At 35.3% G+C, this 20,695-nt stretch overlaps 1 protein-coding gene across 7 annotated transcripts in view; it reads left to right on the top strand.

The window, feature by feature from the left end:
- Positions 1-20,695, top strand: part of LOC115220760 (thrombospondin type-1 domain-containing protein 7A) — a 1,292,425-nt gene that overhangs the window by 325,751 nt on the left and 945,979 nt on the right. For all 7 annotated transcript variants that reach the window (XR_005002721.1, XM_036510587.1, XM_036510592.1 and 4 more), the window contains exon 2: positions 19,470-19,558. The gene's annotated coding sequence lies outside the window, so the exon portion shown is untranslated. The remainder of the gene's footprint in view (positions 1-19,469; positions 19,559-20,695) is intronic.

Genomic DNA, 20,695 nt, shown 5'->3' with positions numbered 1-20,695 from the left:
GAGAGAGAGAGGGATAATAAAAGAGAGAGAGAGAGAGAAGAATTAACCTCAATACCTGAGAAATACTTTATTTATTAATCCGAGAAGGATGAAACTTGACTTCATCAGGTCTTGAACTTTGGAGAGACAGAGTTTAGGAAAAACACCACAAGGTATTCTATAAAAGAGTAGCACTTTACTATGAAACCAGTAGTGTCCAAAGTTTGAATTAAACATTATTGGAATGTATTTGAAAGCCAACTTTCTAAACAAATGTTAAATGAATTCTATTACATCTTCATCTGACAGAATATCCCAAGAACTGAGGAAGCTGAGTACCAAGTGTATATTCTCACAAATGTCTTATTTGCTTGAATATAATTCATATTATATGGTGTTTGAATATTCCAAAAAAAATGGGATTGCTTGGATATAATTGATATAAAAAAACGAAACAGTGATGACATCTAAGCATTGTTTTCAAATGTGTGGTGTGGGTGTGGGGGTGTGTGTGCATCCTTAAATGCACTTTCAAATGTATGAAAATACATGTATAATTGTGTATGTGGTTGTATTTTCATGCATGTATAAATATGCTTATATATATATATATATGCATATATAGATATGCAGGTATACATATATGTATGTGTGTAGGCATGTACATATATCTCTGCATATATGCACATGCATGTGCACGTGTATGTATATATGCACATCTGTGTATGCATGTATATATATGTGTGTGTGTGTATATATATATATATATAGATATAGATATAGATATAGATAGATAGATAGATAGATAGATAGATAGATACACGCATGTAGACATATTTACATGTGTAAATGTGTGAAGGAGGTGATTGTCTAACAACAGTAAAATATATATGTATATATATATGCATGTATGTATGTATATATATATATATATATAGATATAGACACACACACGTGTGTGCATGCATGTCTCATAGTAACATATACTTACAAATGTGTGTGTGTGATTGATAGCAGATACAGGCTCTCAGTTTACAAGCAGAGTAGTAGAGTTTAAAGCTTCACTGGATCTGTCCCACAGAGATTTAGTACCAGAATAATTTAATTTATCAACGCTGCTGCTACCAATGTTGTCTTAGATGTATGTATAAAGTTTATAATGTAATTCACCTAGCATGGAAAGAGACGAACATAGAACTTATGATGAATGCCTTTTTTTTTTTATATTAATTTATTAATGTTGCCACAGAGTCAAGTAAAATATATATAAGAGGTCCTGTAACACTAAAATGAATCTATTCATCTGGTAGTGGAGGAAATTTTTTTTTTAAGAAATAGAAACCCATACAACATAGAATATGCTTATGCATAATATGCTTTTGATTTGTTAAAAACTGGCAAACTAGCTGGCTTTTATGCAAGTTTGTAGCTGGGTGTGGCTGTTCGAGTCTATGCATGAATGAGCACTAGCTGATAAAAAGAGAAATATATTTATATATGATAGTGTTTATAATCATTTTGTAATCAAAGTTTCACCTAGATGTAAAGGAATTATTGATGCATATATAGATAGTCTAGATTATATTTTGGGCCTTCCTTTCACTAATAAAGCACCTTGCTTGGTACAAATTTATCAAAAAGATATTTGGGGAGAATGTTTCTCAAAATGGAAACGAAGTTAGAGAGAAGTGGTTTACTTAAAACTTTGCTAACTGGTTTACGCAAAATGTTCTTTTCTATAGAAAACCTGGAAACACAAAAGTGAATTTGGTGTTGAATTTGTAGGAATGTTGGAAAATTAAATTATCTCATTAGTCATTGTCTGTCTGCTAGAATACAGTTTGGATAATTTGATGTCAGGAAGAAATAGCATTAATTACTCATTCTTTGTTAACATCTTTTTTTTAGAGAGAATATATATATAGATGCATACATTATATATATAGAAAAATTTCTGTATATATTTATAGATATCTATACGTTATATATGTATATGTGTGTGTGTATATATATATATATACATATATATATAGAGAGAGAGATAAGGTAGATCTTATTCAGTTATCATCTACCAATTCCATTTTGAAGGCATTGGTCTGTTTGGTGCCATAATAGAACACACTTGCCTTCAGTGGAACATACCTGAAACCAAACCACATGGCTCTGAAGCAATATTTTTTGCTATATATGTTTCTCTTTCTCTCTCTCTCTCTCTGTGTGTATATATATATATATATATATATATATATATATATATATATACATGCGTGTGTGTGCGTGCACGCATTCATATGTATGTGTGTGTGAGGAACAATAAGCAAGTGTATTAGTTTGATGCTCGAAAAAACTGGAGGAGTCTTTGACATTTTGAGTCTACTGAAATGTAGAGTAGATAAAACAGCTGACAACTGATGAAGGGTCGTTCTTTATGTTATTTGTCTTGTTTTCTATTTTTTCCTTGTTCACAAAAAAGTTTGTATTCCATGTTTTCATATTTTGTACTTCGTCTTGTTTTAGTATTTCATGTTGTTTACATTCTGTGATGCCCTGTACCCATATATGCATATGTATATACATATATTATCATCATCATCATCGTTTAACGTCCACTTTCCATGCTAGCATGGGTTGGACGATTTTGACAGAGGGCTGGCGAACCAGATGGTTGCACCAGTCTCCAATCTTGATTTGGCAGAGTTTCTACAGCTGGATGCCTTTCCTAACGCCAACCACTCCGAGAGTGTAGTGGGTGCTTTTTACATGCCACAGGCACGATATATATATATGCCACAGACTGTGGATGGTGCAAAGTCCCTTCCAGACCTAGAGTTACGTGGTGGTGGTGGAATAGTACAGTAGACAAAGAAACAGGCCTGGAAAGCCTGGAGGGATGGGGGTAGCAGGGAACTGTACCAGGTAGCCAAAAGGGAGGCTGGGTGGCAGGTATACATAGCCAAGGGTGAAGCAGAAAAGAAGAAGTTTGCCAATGTCCAGCGACGTGAGGACCAAAGAACTGAGGTATTTCGGATTGCAAGACTGTGTGAGAGAAAATAGTGATGTCACAGGAGAGAAATGCGTCCGCATGGATGATGGTGCACTTGCTTTCAATGTTTCTGAAAAGAAAAAGGCTTGGAGAAGCCATTATGAGAGACTGCTGAATGTGGAGAATGAATGGGAGGAGGAGAGCCTGCCAAATGTTGACCCAGTAGAGGGACCAGCTATCCAAATAGACAGCTCCCTAGTAGTTAAGGCAATTAAGGGTATGAAAAGCCCCATGCCCAATGCCCATCAGGAATCACTGCTGAGATGCTTGAAACATCTGGTGGTGTGGGCTATGGCCTAGTCACCCGCATTGTAAACCAGGTATTTCATAATGGAGTCATACCCAATGACTGGCGTAGCAGCACCATAGTCAACTGCTACATGGGTAAAGGTGATGCTCTAGATAGAAATAACTACAGGGGTATTAAACTGTTGGATCAGGCGATGAAGATCACAGAGAGGGTCATAGCCCATCTCATTAGGGAGAGAGTTTGCTTAGATGAGATGCAGTTCGGTTTTGTGCCAGGTAGAAGCACCACTGATGCCATATTGCTGGTTCGACAACTGCAGGAGAAATACCTAGCTGAAGATAAACCCCTCTACATAGCTTTCGTGGACTTGGAGAAAGCCTTTGACAGGGCCCCTCGATCTCCTTTCTGGTGGGTGATGCGGAAACTGGAGACTGATGAATGTTTAATAAGGGCTGTACAGGCCCTATACAGAGAGGCTGGCAGCAAGGTTAGAATTGGCAATGAGTATAGTGAAGAATTCCGGGTAGAAGTAGGTGTCCACCAAGGTTCAGCCCTCAGTCTCCTTTTATTCATCATAGTCCTCCAGGCAATATCAGAGGAATTCAAGACGTGTTGTCCCTGGGAGCTCCTCTATGCTGATGACCTGGCTGTCATAGCAGAATCACCACTGGAACTAGAAAAGAAATTTCGGGTGTGGTAGTAAATGTAGCAAAGACCAAAGTTATAGTAAGCAGAAAGGTGAACTCATCACGTTTCGAAAGCTCCTACCCCTACTGGTGACAAAGGGTCTCTCGCTCAGAGTGAAAGATAGATTGTATGATGCATGTGTGCGCAGTGCTATGCTTCACGGTAGTGAAACATGGGCTGTGACTGCAGAGGACATGCATAGACTTGAAAGAAATGAAGCTAGCATGATCTGCTGGATGTGTAATGCCAGTGTGCCCGCACGACAGAGTGTAAGCACCCTGAGAGAAATGCTGGACATAAGAAGCATGAGATTTGGTGTGCAAGAGAGACGTTTGTGCTGGTATGGTCATGTTCTGCAGATGGATGAGGAGAGATGTGTGAAGAAGTGCCACTCCCAAACAGTTGAAGGTATCTGGGGGAGAGGTAGACCCAGGAAGACATGGGATGAGGTAGTCAAGCATGACCTTCGAACGCTGGGCCTCACAGAGTCAATGAAGAAAGACCGAGATCTCTGGAGATATGCTGTGACCGCAAAGACCTTGGCTGCTTCCTCCACCAGTTTCGTACAGCCCCAGTCCATCCAAAGTACCTTGGATTGCAGAACGACCTGCTGTGCTTACCTTGGATTGTAGGGTGACCTGCTGTGCTTGAGGAGACCTGTAGAGTCAAGTACATCAACATCAAAACAAATATCAAATGGAAATTGTAGTTAATGATACCTGTGCCGGCAGCACATAAAAAGCACCATCCGAACGTGGCCGATGCCAGCGTTGCCTTGGCTGGCTTCTGTGCCAGTGCACATGACTTGCTGTGCTTGAGGAGACCTATTGAGTCAAGTACATCAACATTAGAATAAATATCAAATGGAAATTGTAGTTGTGATACCTGTGCCAGTGGCACATAAAAAGCACGATCCAAACGTGGCCGATGCCAGTGCCACCTTGACTGGCTTCTGTGCCGGTGGCACGTAAAAAGCACCAACCAATCATGGCCACTGCCAGCCTCCCCTGACACCTGTGCCGGTGGCACGTAAAAAGTACCCACTACACTCACGGAGTGGTTGGCATTAAGAAGGGCATCCATCTGTAGAAAAACTGCCAGATCAGACTGGAGGCTGGTGCAGCCTCCTGGCTTCCTAGATTCTGGTCGAACTGTCCAACCAATGCTAGCATGGAAAACGGATGTTAAACGATGATGATGATGATGATATATGTAAGTATGTACATGTATGTATGTATATATGCATATATGCATGTTACTTATATATATATTTTTTTCCTTCTGTTATTGTTATAGTTGTCTTTGTTGTTTTATTTCGATTCTCTCTCTCTCTCTCTCTCTCTCTCTCTCTCTCTCTATTTCCTTCAGTGATATTATCATTTTACTCAAGTTGTCTTAAGAGTGAATGATAGTTAAACAATTGGATTACCTAAAAGAATTGAGATAAAAACAATGGTGGCAACGAAGCAAAGTTATTCAGCATGTTATATATAAAGTATTTACAGCAATCTTCCAACGTTTCTGGAAATAAAGCCATGAATTTAGGCAAAAGTGTCTTGGTGACAGCTTATAATGAAATCTCATTAATAGAGTGACATGTATATAGGATTATTCTCTAGCATCTTCCTTTTCCAAAGAAACCATTAAATAGCACAAACATGTCGACCTGAACCAGAGAGAATAAAAATGAAAGACAGGCAGTTTAATCCACCATATTCATTCAATATCAATGTGAGTTCATGGCTGTTTCCTGCATCAGTTTCACATAGCCCCAGCCCATCCAAAGTACCTTGGATTGCAGAATGACCTGCTGTGCTTACCATGGATTGTAGGGTGACATCAAAATAAGTATCAAATGGAAATTGTAGTTGTGATACCTGTGCTGATGGCACGTAAAAAGCACCAACCGATCATGGCTGCTTCCAGCCTCCACTGGCACATAGAAAGCTCCCACTATACTCACAGAGTGGTTGGCGTTAAGAAGGGCGTCCATCTGTAGAAACACTGTCAGATCAGACTGGAGCCTGGTGCAGCCTCCTGGCTTCCCAGACCCCGGTTGAACCATCCAACTCATGCTAGCATGGAAAACGGACAGTAAATGATGATGATGATGATTCAATATCAAACAAGTAGGCAGGAAAAATATTCCTCTATCTTGTATAATTACTGTCTTTCAGACGTAAATTTCAGAAAATTTTTAATCCAAATGCACTCAAAATAAGCCATCAACAGTGATGTTTGTCACTGGTATCTCATTATCCTTTAATAGTCATGAAATAACGAGTAATTCTTATAACTAGGTCACCACAAATTGTGACATTCATTCACAGACTTTATACACAGAAAATGGTAATTGCCTTGAAAAATTAGTCATCAAACATCAATCAGATGTCATCTAATATTAATCAGAATAAATTAGATCACATAGAAATAACAACAAATCAATTTAAGAACAGACATAACCAGAATATATACACATTTAGAATACTCTAACTCTTCAAAAAAAACATTGGTATGAGTTTAGTCAAAAATACATAGTTTTAGAAACATAACAAGTTCACCTACATTATTAATTGGCACCGTTTAGACAAAGCAATATTCTATAAGCAGTCCTATTCATCGTGCAGTTTATATATGCTAAGGAAAATTTTGATTTTAAAACACAATGACACTCAATAAACAAATATACTAAATTTATTCTTGCCAACATCGTCTTTGATTCTATATCGGTTTTGTGAAATAACCAGGAACTACTGCGATTATAGTGATATATAATGTTTTTGTTGTTTTGTTTTACGCCTTAAAGATTACAATAGTGCTAAAGTCATTTCTTTTTAAATTAAGTTTTCTAGTCTTTCCATAATAACTACATGCTATATATATATATATATATATATGTATCTATGTGTGTGTGTGTGTATGTTTGTGTGTATGTATGTATGTGTGTGTGTATGTATGTGTGTGTATGTATGTATGTGTGTGTATGTATGTATGTATGTATGTATTCATGTATGAATATATGTATGTATTTAAAGTAGATCTTATTTTCTTTGTACATTAGCTTCTTTACAGAAAACAACAAACTCTTTTCAAAACTGAAACACTACTTACTAGTCAGGTAGGGTTTTAGTAATTAATTATACTTTCATAATATACGAGTAAAAACAAAACTTACCCCGCATTTGCTGATGAGCCGTATGATGGTGAAACTTGATGTTGCAAATATAAAATAACTACACAGCACTTGAGAGACAGGGCATCTTTGTTTTTCTTTATTCTTGCTTCCACTCACACACACACACAAACTCTATGTTTATGTATGTGTGTGTGCATGTGTTTGTGTGTGCTGGAGAAAACCATTCCTGTCTATGCAATCAGAGGATGTAACATGATAGTGATGATGGTAAACAAGATATCAAAGATGAAACATAGATACATGTGAAGATAGCTTTAATTAAAAATTGTGTGTGTATGTGTCTTTACACACACACACACACACACACACACACACACACACACAATACACAGAGTTTGTCTGTGTACTTACATATATTCCAGATTCTAGTTCAATAATTACTGTTGACAGATAACCTCATTATCTTTAATTAGGTTTGTCAACTGTAGCTTAATCAGTGCTTCAAGAGCAGGACAGTTATTTTTCACCACACAACACAGTTTTCATTCTTATTCAACAATGACCCATTTTCTTGCATTTAGATTCAGTGTTTGATTGTTACCTTATCATGAATTCTGAGTTGGGAGTTTCCTTGGGAGTGAGTTGTGTGTTTCCTTTAGTTCCGATATGGTAATATTGGAACTAAAATGTATTGACAAAAAAAGGTGTGAATATTGATAGATACTGAAGTCTCTGCGAATTTGCAGATTTCAAACCATAAAATGTAAGAATCTGCTGCCATGGTAACAAAAGAAACTAAGAGCCAAGATCTTGAGGTCATTTCTAATATGTTTGATGCAGTAATAGTCATAAAATTTCCATTTTCCACTTTTTGGGGTAACAAGATATGGGAAGGGAAAGCCATCGGTATCTATCAGCAGTCATTAATCAAATAAGGGCTAATGATTATATTTAATCCTTTTTTCACTGTATTGTGTATTTCGTCCTTTTCCATCTCATTTTTATTGAACTTCTATAATAATGAGGCTGTATCCTTTAATTTGTTGCTTTCGTATACAAATACTGAGAAGAAAACTTGCATAACAGACATTATTTTAATGAGATACATCTCATAATCACCTGAAGAGACACATCTGCACTGACAGATACTCTAAAACTAAATGTTTGGTATCCCACCTGTAAGGGATTGATGCTAGATGGGTCGAAACAATTGTAGCAATCAACAAACATTCTCGTGTCTTCCATCTTACATCTTTCTCATTAAGCATATATATATATATATATATATATATATATATATGTGTGAGTATATATTTATATATACATATATTTATATATATACATATATTTATGTATACTGTGCAGTGAATAAACTGTTGTCTAAATTACGCAAAAATGAACATAACACTGACATCTCATTTTAACATATATTTACCAAAATTACATAAAAATATCTTGAAATACTAAAGAGTAAATTTATGCAATAAAATCGCCCTTGGCTTCAACCACAGCCTCCAGGCGACTTCAGAATCTCCTGCAACTCTTCTGGACAGTCTCCTAGTTTAATTTGGTGAATGCTGCCATAATCCTTGCCTTCACTCATCTTTGGTATTACAAGTAGTTTTGTTGGTCTCTCACTCAACTGTGCCCCACACATAACAATCAAGGGGGTTGCAGTCTGAGGAGTTGGGTGACCAGATGTTAGGGTGGGATGTGGTCGCAGAAATTGTCTGACAGCCATGACTGGGATCTCCTACTTGTGTGGTATGGTGCAGAGTCCTGTTGCCAGACATAGGGACTTCCAGTAGCCACCCTCTTCACCTAGGACAGCACTACCTCCTCCAGGCACGATGTAGGCCTCTGTGTTGAGTGTGAGGCTATGTGGAAAGATGAATGGAGGCATAACGTTGCCAACACTGCTGATCACTCCAAACACCATGATGTTGACTGGATGTTTGATTTTTATCACTCTTGATACGTGTCCTCAGATTGACACCCTGAAATGTTGGTATTGGAGCTTCCAGCATGAATTCCAAGCAGTACAGAATGTTGTTTCCAAATTTCTGATAGAGTGAATCATGTAGTGGTACTGCTTTTCTCACAGACAGTACCCAACTGACCCTACTCTGCTGTATAGTTGACAAAATCAAAAACAAGCAATGCACATGTGCAAAATGAAAATTATAAAACGGTTGCAATTTAACCAACCCACGCTGTATATATTCTACCTACAAACATTCTTATATACATATGAGTATGGGGTGCTCACAAAGAAATAGAAAATACCTTATTTGAAAAATAAGTAAAGTTTAGCAACAGGGAGAGCATCCAGCTGTAAAACATTCCCTTGATAAAAGGCATTCGTCCAACTCAAGCTAGAATGGAAAAATGAATGTAAAATGAACAGTCATGGGTGTGTGTTTGTGTGTGTGTGTATATATGTGTGTCTGTATGTCTATGAAATCTAATTTACTATACACTGAGAGGTTATAGATACACTGAAATATTAATACACACACACACACACACACACAAACCTAACGCAGAACCACATTTCACGTGTGTGATCATATTTCTGTCAAAGGGAAATGTTACATTAGAAAATCTTCAAGCAATAGTCTATTAAATGCTTAAACTACTTAGTATTGTGGCAGCCTTTACTTACAATTCCATATTCTGATTGTTCTGTAGTAAGTTTACAACCTCTACATCAAGAAGTGCAGCAGTGAATGTAGTTCAGTGTAATTTACTTGTGCAAGAAAGACAAACAAATTAAATAACAAAACTATCACTTTTAAACAACCTGAAGGGAAATCTTCAAGTTCATTGATTTCATTCTGAACTGCTGCTGCTGCTGCTACTACTACTACTACTACTGAGTGATGCTATCAGCAGAGTTAAAAGTACGGTGTATAGTTGTGTGATAAGTGGATATTTAAATGAAGATATTCACAACTGTATGTCTATATAACAGAGTGACTAGATTTTGTATTGCACCTTTGCATTTCATTGTTGAATTCATGTCAGTTGATCTATGATGATATAATCAATGCTTGTGTGTGGTATGGATACACAATAGAAGTAAGTTCTAATTTTTACCATCGTAGACAATGTTAGCTCTTTTGCTATCAACCTACCTGCAACCACCTTTGGTTTTATAGGACAAAGCCATCCATTTGAAAACGTGTGTATTTAAATGAAAACCTTCCATTGTATGAACGTTTCTTGAAGTTATTTTTCAAACACCACTATATTAAGAAAAATGGTGATTATTCTTCCAAAGGCTTCTAAATACTCAACATTTTTTTCAAAATTAATTGAAACAAAGTCAACGTATTTTATGTTGAAAACAAGATTAAACAAAGATAAGTGAAGAATATGCAAAGCCATTTAATTGTTGGATTCTTCACACATTTGCTTGCCTTGAGAATATCTTGAGTTTATAGTAAGAAGGAAAATTGACAATGAAGATCCGTTTAAAATGGAATAAACACAGGCAGAGGAGTAAAGCAGCTGTGTTTATGTGTGAACAGGAATGTGACTGTGTATGTTAGCACTTTATAATATCAGTGGATGGCATGGAAGGTATTCTTTGGTTGTAGGATTATGGTTTCTCTCCTTTGTTTCAAAAGTATGTGTCAATAATGGAGGGAAAATTCAGGAATAACGCAATCTAAGCACTTTTTGAAGGGTTAAACATATGAATTGAAATGGATTTTGCATGATAAATTATGGGGGAAAAAAATACATATACACTTCGCCATCATTCCCATTGTTTTAATGTCTGCTTTTCCATGCTTAGGTAGATGAGAGTGTTTTGGGGGCAGAGCTTTTCTTTTGGCTAGCTGTCCTTCCTGTGGCCCAACCCTTATTTGCTTCCAAGTGAGGTAATAATCTCCTAGACAGCAGCTTGGACCTGCATATGCAGAGAATTGAAGACAAAAGACATCAAAATGAGACTTTTGTTTACAAAGATATTCACATACATATATATAATATTACAACATATATGTATATGTATAATAAATAATATATATATATATATGTATATATATATATGTGTGTGTGTATATATATATATCATCATCATCATCAACGTTTAACGTCCGTTTTCCATGCTAGCATGGGTTGGACGATTTGACTGAGGGCTGGTGAACCAGATGGCTGCACCAGGCTCCAATCTGATCTGGCAGAGTTTCTACAGCTGGATGGCCTTCCTAATGCCTACCACTCCGAGAGTGTAGTGGGTGCTTTTATGTGCCACTGGTACGAGGGCCAGTCAGGCAGTACTAGTAATGGCTACGCTCAAATGGTGCATTTTATGTGCCACCTGCACAGGAGCCATATATATATATATATATATATATATATATATATTATATATATATATACATATATGGGTCCAGGACGTCACCAATGGTGCAAACAATATGAAATACATAAACCAATGAGTTAAATATGGAAAACAGGACAGGTAAACACAGAGGAAGGACCCTTCATCAGTTGTCAGCTGTCTATCTACTCCTCATTTTGAGCATTATATATATATACTATATATATATATATATATATATATACTCTTTTACTTGTTTTGACATGACTGTTGTGAACAAGCATCACTGTCGTACAAGTGATATTGCTCATTTCCAGTTCCCTATGTAAAATATGTATCATCCAAGGGAAATCTTGCTTGGAAACAGGTGAGGGTTGGTGACAGGAAGGGCATCCAGCTGTGGAAAATCTGCCTCAAAGGATTCAGTCTAACACATACAAGCAGGGAAAAGTGGGATGATGATGTTGACACCTACAAATGCACACACACACACACACACAAAATGAACTTTCACATAATTTCTGTCCCTTAAGTGTCTCTCCCAAGACATTGGTCAGCCCAATGTTATATTAAAAGCACACAATAACACACAGTAGGATATCTGATATCTGTGAGTGTCATACATTCTTTTATCCTTTAACTTGTTTCAGTTATTGGACTACAACCATACTAAGCTACCTCCTTGGTTTTGAACCTGGCTCATATTCTACCTGGTTCTTTTGTTAAACTGATAAGTTACAAGAAGGTAAACAAACCAATAGTGCTTGTCAAGTGTTGATGGAGACAAACACAAAAGCACTCATACTGACATGTACATAAATGCATAAATACAAACAAATATGTATTCATGAGCTTCCACACAGTTTCTGCCTACCAAACTCATTCACAAGGCATTGGTTGACTAACCCAGGGTTGTAACAGATCACACTTGTCACACATTGGAACTGAACTTGAAAGCCTAGGTTTGCAAATTCATGTGCAAGTTTTGTACTTTATTCATGATAATCCCAACCTCCTCTCAAGGATAGGCACCAATGGTAGTTTTATTTTGAAGTCCTTTCAGTAGATTAATTTTTTATTTTAAATCTATACTTGGACCCTATTTATTGTGGGTGAAGGCACATGGCTTAGTGGTTAGGGTATTTGGCTCATGATCATATAATTGTGAGTTCAATTCCTGGCAGTGAATTGTGTTCTTGAGTAAGACATTATATTTCATGTTGCCCCAGTCTACTCAGCTGGCAAAAACAAGTAGTCACACTGAGTCTCCCTGAGAACTACACTAAGGGTCCGCATATCTGTGGAGTATTCAGCCACTTCCTTATCAATTTCATGAGCAAGCTTGTTCTGTTGATCCAATCAACTGGAACCCTCATCGTTGTAACAGACAGACTTCCTGTATTTATTGTGGACCCAGCATTTTGTACTGCCTTCTCATCATTCATACTTCCCACATTATTTAAAATTATTCAGGCAGTGAACTGACAGAATCATTATCATACTGAAACGGCATTTCTTCCAACTCTACATTCTGAGCTCAAATCCTGCTGAAGTCAACTTCGCCTTTCATCATATTGGGATTGATAAATTTAAATATCAGTCAAGCACTGCAGGTCGCTTTTATTGCAAGGATTTGGATTAAACTGTCATTGAAGCAGTCATATCCTCATTGTATTTTTCATGTACAAATAGAGAATAACTCCCCTAACTTGTGGCAGGAAGGAAATTTTACTGTTAAAATAACAAGGAAGAAAGAGTGAAAGTAGGCTAAACATATTGTTGCAAAACATTTCATAATGTTGCATGGAAGTATTCGACTATCTCCATAGATATCTCCCAGAAATTTATCACTCTCCACTTCAAATGTCTCTCCATTGTATTATCACGATTTGAAAGCTGAGTAATTTTGATCCTCTTTCAAGAAATTATATTGAAGTTCCTGTCAGGTTTTAGTGGAGCCTTTAAAGAAATAATTGAAAGCAACAGGAAAGATAAAGTAATATGGTTGAAAGGTTAAAATATTTGAAATTATTCCACAGCATTCTTAGCAAAGGACGCAAACTTACATCATTGATTATGTCTGTAGAGACTAGTATTCTGTCATACTTGTTTTAGTGTGAAATTTTATTTGGACTCCTAAGTATTTCTGACTTAAACAGAGACTTACTCCAAAATGACATATCTACTTAAGACAATTCATTTCAAACATGAAACTGAAAGTTTTTCATCCATATTCGTTTTTCCATAAGATTGATAGCTGCTTGAAGTTAATGAGTTTGCTTGGCTTCTTGCCTGTTACACTGAATTTCAAATTGTGAATGTCCACTTTATAACATGGCTGTGTTACGATACATTGAATCGTACTTTCAAATATGCTGTCTACAACCATGTCAAATGATTGCGCTTTCAAACTTCATTCACAGGAAACCATAATCTTCAAGGAATTTTGTCTTCACAATCTTAGCTCTTTTTTTTTTTTTTGATTGGCACAAAATTCACAAAAGCCAACTTGATAACAAAAGTAATAAAACATAATACATGTTCTTTGTTCATAATACATACTGTGTAAAACAGGTGGATTTATTTTTGTTACAGAATCACAGCTTAGTGTCTTTCATTCATGTCTTAACAGAGACAAACGGTATTGGAAAGAAATAGAAAATATACGAACGCGTTATATTCTGACTAATCCATGCAGAAAAGAGATTTCTTATAGAAACCATAAAGGTGTTGGTTCTTGTTTTACCAAATTAGATTTTTTCAGATGGCTTTTAACAAACTGAAATACTATTTGCATTAAAACAATCTCTATGCATCGATTATGTCTCAGGTTTATAACCTGGAGGTTGTGAGTTTGCATCCAAATATAGTCATATGTATATATAGATGTGGGTGTGTGTGAATGTATGTATGTACATGTGTATGCATATAGGTGTGTATATGCATAGACATGTATGTTTTCAGCCATTTCACTGCAGCCATAGTGCAGCACCACCTTCAGTCAAACAAATAAACTCCAAAACTTACTCTTTGCAAGCCTAGCACTTATTCTATCGGTCTCTTCTGCCAGACCACTAAGTTACGGGGACAAAAACATACCAGCATCGGTTGTCAAGCAATGCTGGTGAGGGACAAACAAACACATAAACATATATATACATATATATGTGTGTGTATGTGCGTGTGTGCATGTATATATATATATACACACATATGTGTATATATATATATATATACATATATATATATATATATATATATATATATATATATATATATATATGTGTGTATATATATGTATATATATATACATATATATACGTACATATATTTATATATATACATATAGTTAATCCAAACATGAAAGCATAAAAAAACACAACAACGCGAGGACGTGGAACAAATATAGTATTATTGGACGCTCTTGAAGGAAGGGAAGAAGGAGAGTTTAATGTTTCCAGCGGAGCTCTTCGTCGGAAACATAGGAGAAGGAAAGATCCAGAGAAGGGAAGACAGAGGAAAAAAATCGACAACGGTACACGCATATATATATGTATATATATATATATACGACAGGCTTCTTTTCAGTTTCCATTTACCAAATCCACTCACAAGGCCTTGGTCAGCCCGAGGCTATAGGAGAAGACACTTGCCAAAGGTGCCACACAGTGGGACTGAACCCGGAACCATGTGGTTTGTAAGCAAGCTACTTACCACACAGCCACTCCTGCACCTATGTGTTTGTGTTTGTATGCATAATCAGCTGTTCGTTTACAGAGAGTATGGAATCTATAAAAGCTACACACTCTCACTGAACTCAAAATGGGTGACATTTTTTTATGAAGGAGTGGGGAATATGCATGGCTAGTGAAGACAAAAGGGTCCTTAGCACTGGGTGTGATAGATGTATCTATACATTGTTTTAACTCTTTGTCTCCTATTTAAATATTAACTTTAAAAGTAAAAAACAAAATCGTTATTTGCCCCATTTACAATGAGATGTGCAATGGATATTTGTGTATTCAATCTTAACATGTCTAGGCAGGTTCCGATGTGAAATATGCTGAGTGCTGCTGTATAGTGTATGTTACAGAGATTTCTGCCGTTTATAACACACTCTTGTCATAAAGGGAAGAATTCTCTCAGTTATACACTCCATTGCACAACATATTTTGCTTGTGATGTCAACGTGTGGACATGTGAAGAATAAATACATGAATATTCCTTCTAATCTTGAAAGTATTTTTAAATGTTCACCACAATCACAACAACAGCATCAGTAATAGTTACTGAGTTTGAAATGTAAATATATAAATAGACAAAACTGGATATTCAATTGTGTCTGGGGAGAGTCATTCTCTTTCAGTGCTTTATTATTTAACACACTCACTGGTTCGATTTCCACTCATTTACTTATAGGAAACATAAATAAGTAAATGGGTGGAAATCAAACCAGTGAGTGTGTTATATGATAAGGCACTAAAAGAGAATGACTTGCCCAGGCACAGTAAAATATGCTTCAACACACGAATTCACATAAAGAATCTTGTAACCCTAATACAAAAACGAAATGAATATTCAATATTTATGTGTCTAATATTTGCTTGTAATACAGAGGTATTAAATCATTTAAATCGTTCTAGTACTTGAAATTAACTAACTCTGGCCTGATATTAAGTGTATGCACATAAAAATGGTGGAGTGTGTGTTACGAAAATGTTAGTTAATCCTTTCCTTACTGTATTTATTTTGAGATGTTCTGTGTTTCTTTCAATTACTTGAAATATAACAAAGAATTTAATAAAATAACTTAGTTATCATTAAGCTAGTGTTAGGAACATAAATTGTGACTAAGGTTTGGTGGAAGATTTTAATTCAAAAATTATGAAAACAAGACATTTTTACTCAGAGCCAGAGGCGGTTTCAGCCAGGTTGGTAACGAAAGCGTTAAAGAAACTGTTTGAGAAGCACTGTAATATCTAATCATCAAGCTTGCTGGAATTCAGAATGGTGCCTTCATTTCAGAAGAAGGAGAAAATTCCAAGCCATAATTATCCAATGCAGACTGGATGCCAAAGGAAATTAAAAGCATGAAGTTTCTCCATATTATTTAATGAAGTTGTTAACTGTGGTAGAGAAAGAATACTGCATGCTGCGAAAATAGTGCTCTGTTACAGAAATTGTACCGGGATTGGACATTCTGATACACACTGGCCTTTCAATGAAAGCAGGAGTTCATTCAACAGCACAGATATTTGTAAACTCATTGGATTATACGTCACAGATTTACTTCCAAAAAGATTCCTATACTATACATATGTGAGCATGTGTGAATGTAAACAGATGCACACACACACACACACACACACACACACACACACACTTATGCAGCACAAAAACAAAATTTTATAGCTGGAGATAATTGTAAAGCTGTGAGACATAACAGATCATAAGTTTACCTTTCCTTTTTAATGTGGTGTATCAAAATTTTCGTTCTGTTTTATTTCTCACCTGAGACTGATGTTGCAGCTACAAATTATTCATAATTAACTGTAGTTATTCATCTCATCTTTATGAGTTTACATTATATTGTGTTGAGTTCACTGGAATCTCATTTGGGTTTGTGTGTTTGTATATATATCATCATTATCGTTTTAACGTCCACTTTTCCATGCTTGCATGGGTCAGATTGAATTCCTAGAGGCAGGTTTTCTATGGCCAGATTCCCTTCCTTTTGCCAAACTTTGCTCATTACTTTCAAGTAAGGTAATATTTACCCATAGCTGCACATGTTTTCACAGATTGCTTGTATGACAATGATGTTTATCACATGGCCACTGGTGGCACCTTTGATGTTTTCTACTAGAGCCCCTGTGTGTGTGTGTGTGTGTGTGTGTGTGTGTTGTGTGTGAGAGAGAGAGAGAGAGAGAGAGAGAGAGAGAGATTTATTGATTTCGGAAATCATCACTTTCAGTATCTCATTCCTGAAGTTTAAGCAATTTCCAAAATATTTTTTTGAAGTTGTGGATATTTGAGAAACAGTTTTTTCAAAGATCACCCTAATTTCAGTATTGAGTACTACATTCTTTTACTCCTTTGTATATACACTCACACATGCATACACACAAATATTTATTCAAAGCTGGGTTTTCAAGAACTGTTCTTTGAAATTTTTTCATTTCCATTCTCTGGACAAGGATCTAAGAATAGTGGCTTTTCCTGCTTTAGCTTTGAATGAATTTTATTCAGCTCATCCTATCAGTATTGGGTACTTTTCCCCTCTTCTTGTTTACTTATTAGCAACTCACATCCTTGTGAACACACACACACATTAATTTTAAATTTTGGCACAAGGCCAGCAATTTTGTGGGAGCGGTAAGTCAATTACATCAAACCCCAGTGCTCAGCTGGTGATTCTTTTATCTGCCCCAAACGAATGATAAAGTCAACCATGACAGAATTTGAACTGAAAATTTAATGACAGACAAAATGGTGTTAAGCATTTTCTCCAAGGTGCCAACAGTTCTACCAGCTTGCCACCTTACACACCTTACACATTCATATTTAAACATGTAAAGCCAAAACGTTATTATATCAGTCTTGATATTTCCTGAAGTGAAACAAAACCTGGATGAATTTCTTCGTCAGGAGAGAAAGCAAAAATGGTGGTGAAATATAATGCAGGATATTGTTAAAGTTTTAGACAAATTTCATATTTTGCTCTAAGAAGTCTAGATTGTAAAAGACTTTGCAAAAAGAAATCAACAGATAGAAACTATTAATAAATAATTTTAAAATCAATTTACAATAATATGTTTGATGAAAATATTTCTGAATTAGAACTTGTTGTTTTTTTTCGTTTTTTTGGATGGCAGGAACACTTTCATTGACTATTGGAATGAGCAAAGAAAATTGTTTAACAAAATCATTAAACAATTTTGAGCATATTTATTTATATTTTAATTTAGCATACCAAAATAGGAGCTTAGTCCTATATATTAGACTATAAATATGCTGGCATTATGGAATTAATGTTGATATGTCTTTCTGAAAGCACCGTAGTGGCAAGGTCAAAGGTTATGCTGGAATTCTAACTTGGGGTCAGACAAACTGCTTATTGAATTCTTGTTGAATTCTTATTCAAATCAATTTCAAAAAGTGCCAAAGGTGAAATAATTTAGGAAACTCTTGTGATCTGCCATATGTAATTTGAGTTGAAATGATTTTACAAAATGAAATACTTATTACGAAAATTGACTATTAAAAGTTATCTGAAATCAAATTGCAGTAACGAGGAGCAGGCATGGCTACATGGAAAGAAGTTTGCTTCCCAACCACAACCACATGGTTTTAGGTTCAGTCCCACTGCGTGGCATCTTGGGCTAGTATCTTCTACTATAGCCAGCCAAAGCCTTATGAGTGGATTTGGTAGATGGAAACTGAAAGAAGCCAGCCATATGTGTGTATAAGTGTGTGAGTTTTTGTGTCTGTGTTGGTCCCCCACCATCAATTGACAACCAGTGTTGGTGTATTTCCATCACTGTAACTTAGCAGTTTGGCAAAAGAGGCCGATAGAATAAGTAGCAGCCTTAAACTATTAAGTCCGGGGGTTGATTCATTTAACTAAAATTCTTCGTGCTCCAGCATGACTACAGTCTGATGACTGAAACAAACAGAAAGATACATATATATAAAGATATATATATATATATATATGTGTGTGTATGTGTGTGTGTATATATATACATTTATATATATGTATGCACATGCATTATTTTGATGTATATTTACTTACACACTCATTCACACACACTCACAGGCACACACCTTATTTGCCATCTTCTACAATTTCATAGTTATTATCTTACCCACTGGTCATTACATTTCAAGTACATTCAAATCTATGTCGATATTTAACCATACACTCCTCTCATGCTTCATACTATACAATGTTACTGAATTATCTTGAGATTTCTTCATCTTCATCTAAATGATCTGTATACAGACATCTACATATATCTACTTTATTTTTCTCTTACAGTGACAGATATATAAACTATCTATCAAGTTGGACACAATTAAATTCTGTTCTGGAGTTAGAATTCTATTTGTCAAAAGAGATTGCCTTTGGTAAGTTAATCTTTGCATTTAATACAATTCTACCAGTTTTGAATATTTTAAAGTTTCATGAGTTATAATATAAACAAATTTCTTCAGATTAACACTCTCAGGAAAAATTAACCATGTTTTCTTTTATGGTACCAGAAAAAAATGTTAATATTCTCTTTCATACCTCATGATTTTATAAATATGTAATATGCCTAGGGTGTATCTGAAGAAAATGATAATTCCGTTGAGAACTCAATATACAATTATGTGGAATGCATAGTTTATTTTGATAATAAGATTATGGAAAGTTACTCCATTTCATGGATCCAGAAGATTTGAATATATTTGATAAAAATGTTTTAAAACCCTTTGAGCAATGTAGGTAAGAAGTTAGAGAAAATAGGTAAGACGATGTTAGTATTGTATTACTTTACCATGATGTTTAATATTTTGGGAAAGATTCCCCCTTTTCAAATATGAGAAAAAATAATCCAAGAGTTTAGAGGATAAGTGTTGTCATACACACACACACATAATTTTCTTCAGTTTAACACAATCAGGAAGAATTAACTTTTGTGTTTTATGGAACAAAACCAACCATTTACATTCATTTTCTTTCTTCATGATTTTAAAATAACAAATCAGTATAAATATTTGTTTTCATAAAAATGATATTTCTATAAATATTATAGCAATAATATAATAATAATTTCTATAAATAATACATCATATTTCTAGTGAAGTTGTTAGTGAAGTAGCCTGTTGGTGAGAAAATCAACAGTTTGTATCCCATATCAAGTACTGATCTGTAACAGTGGACATAACACTCAATTTTCCTTGGTGTAGTCTATCTAGTTGTAAATAGGTACCATGTAGAATTAATGAATGGATCAGAAGTTTCAGTGCTAAAAGGAAACCATCACATGTTATGATGTGAATATAAAAAGAGAAAGAAACCTCTTGAACATTCATTGATGGATACATCTAATTAGAATATGTCATCTAATTGACTCTAATTGACTTGAATTAGATAAATAAATATTGATTAATTGAAAATAAAACATAAAAGGGTTCTTAATGAATGTATGTTGCTTCATTTTTTCTTGTAATTTCCATTTTTTTTTAATTACTGAAAGACGAAAGATTAAAGAGTTGTTA

This window comes from Octopus sinensis, linkage group LG17 (assembly GCF_006345805.1).
Source record: "Octopus sinensis linkage group LG17, ASM634580v1, whole genome shotgun sequence".
NCBI classification, from domain to species: Eukaryota; Metazoa; Mollusca; class Cephalopoda; order Octopoda; family Octopodidae; genus Octopus; species Octopus sinensis.
Note: the sequence above shows the minus strand (reverse complement) of the source record. Positions and strands in the feature narration are given on the sequence as shown.